Below are 2,474 nucleotides of genomic sequence, written 5' to 3'. Positions count from 1 at the left end.
TGAAAAATGACCCTACCTCTGGTTCTATTACTGGAAGAACAACAATTCTTTGACTTTTGATAACCAAAAGATCTGTGTAAATCCTTGTGGTCTGTACGATTTTGGTTTTTATTCCAAATATCTTGAGACATAGTAACAGTTACAGAAGCCCTGTAAAATGACAAAGTTCTGTATGTGCTACAAAGTTCCATAGTGATATTATGCCTAAGTATTTAGTTAACCATATAAAGATACAGCCCTCATTAAATGGTGCATTCTGAAACTGAATTCCTATGTAGGCGTCTCCTCTCTGCAACTGGCAGCTGCAAAGTTTCCATGATTCACTACCAAGCTATGTAAATTTTGAATATTTATAAAAACAATCCAGAGTAGCTGTACACAGCAAGGATGTGAAACATCTGCGCAAAATGAGAAACACTACAAAAGGGATATCTGTTACTCAACAGCACCTTGCTGATCTTAATAGCTCAGTTAAGTGTAGAACACTGGGAATAAGATGTGTTATCAATCTGTAGCCAATCCATTACAGAGCTTATTTCAAACCCTGAATCTTACGTGCCTTGCTCTTATGTGATACACATTCTCAGTAGCTTACAGTTTCAAAAAACTTACTTGCTATGTTTAAGGCATCAGCCAAAGATAATACTAGAACAGAAATGCATGGATAAGAACTCACCTACAGTGGATTTTGCCTATAACAGAACTGAGTGCATGGATAACTACTGTTACCATAGAGAAAAGGGAATAATGTATTTTCTATGAGCTGTAGATACAAGAACGGGTTTAAATTACAGCAATAGAGACTTTATAGTGAACGTAGAAAAGCATTGGAGTGAACTGTCTCCAGTGCTGAAGGATTTTGAGAAGAGATGAGATGAACGTCTGCCTAAGGATGGAGTTCCCTTGTTGAGGTATCTGATACATCTTGAATTCAGGAAGCTCACTAAGATTCTCCATTGCCTGACACTGAGATGTGAGTCTATCAACATGCTGTAAGATGCTTCTTCCTCCCCCTAGGATGAGAGGGCGTTCTAAGAGAACAATTTTCAGGGATTCCTCTGTAAATTCACAGAACAGGGTAAACAAATGTGAAACTCTCATTCCAAAAATCTTTTCACCAATAACGATATATGACTTTTTGGAAGGCGTGGTCTTGTTACAAAGTTTAGAATTTGGACAGGTAAAAAAAATGGAGGGGAATTTTCCCTATAAGCCACCATGATGTGATAACTCCTGAGTTCACTGCTATGGTTTTCCTCAGCACTACCAAAGTGATGTAGTCCCTCATGAGGCCAGGCAAATGCTCACTCTGTATAGAAGGCCAAGCAATCATGGATCACATTCATTATTTCTCCTCCTACTCACATTTAGGTAAGCCTAAGTAATTCTAGTGATTTTGATGAATCTATTGTCCAGGGAAAGGTTAGAAAAAGCTTAAACTTATTGTATATGTAATTAAGTGTAACTGAGCCAACATCCTAGTCACCTTACATATGACAATTCAGCCTGTATTTCCTAAAACCTTTGCCAGATTCTAATAGGTAAAACTTACTGCTTAATTAGATAACATGGTTTCAGCTAAAACTGCTAGAGCCAGAGAGCTAAATAAACTATGTAAAACAAAACCACTGGAAAAAAAATATTTTTTGCTACGTGTCTGCCCAGAAGAAATATTTCTGATGAACTTAATGACAGTTGATACCATAATCTCTTAACAGCTGTCACCAGCCTATGTAAAAGTCTTACTTTCCTGACTGTTACCTCACACAAATGAACATTTAATTTCTCTTAAATTAAATAGGTATATCTGACAGAACTAGAAAGAACATTCCTGATGATTTGTTTTTATATCTCCCTGCAACTTATACGTTATCTGTAGGACATTTTGACAACCTTGGTTCCCTAAACTCAGCATGTTAGGTATGAGAAGACTGCTAAAACCAAGGAAAAGGTAAACAACTGTTCTTTGATTTGCACTGCTCCCTCACCATTGCTTGTGTGCAGAAGATTTCTACCAACCCATATTCAAACAAGGAAATAGATAACTAAACCTGATGCATAACTCCCCCAGATGGAAAGTTTCAGACAAGGCAGATTTCCACAACTAACAAGATGCTGAAAGTTTTAGAAATGGTGTATGACTGCCAGGTGAACACTGATGAAGCAGTGGATGGGCACCGACTCTTCAAGAGGAAGTCTGTTCTGTAGCTTTCTAGGGGCAAACGTTGATTTACTTTTGTGTTTCTACTGACACTATGACTCAGAACAGTGAATCAATGTTAGGTTCTGTGTGTTACAGGAATTGGGTGGGTGGTGGTTTGATTTTTGTTTTTTTTGTTTCCTTTTGTAAGGAGAAATTTATTTCAAGAAAAATCTTTCTCCCTTCACTATTTAGCTACTCAAAGGGTAGGAGTTCAGATAGAAAGAAAAAAAAAAAAATGGTGAAGCAGTTCCTCTTCAGCTTAAATCACAGG

Source organism: Meleagris gallopavo, chromosome 5 (assembly GCF_000146605.3).
Source record: "Meleagris gallopavo isolate NT-WF06-2002-E0010 breed Aviagen turkey brand Nicholas breeding stock chromosome 5, Turkey_5.1, whole genome shotgun sequence".
NCBI classification, from domain to species: domain Eukaryota; kingdom Metazoa; phylum Chordata; class Aves; order Galliformes; family Phasianidae; genus Meleagris; species Meleagris gallopavo.
This window is presented reverse-complemented; position numbering follows the sequence as displayed.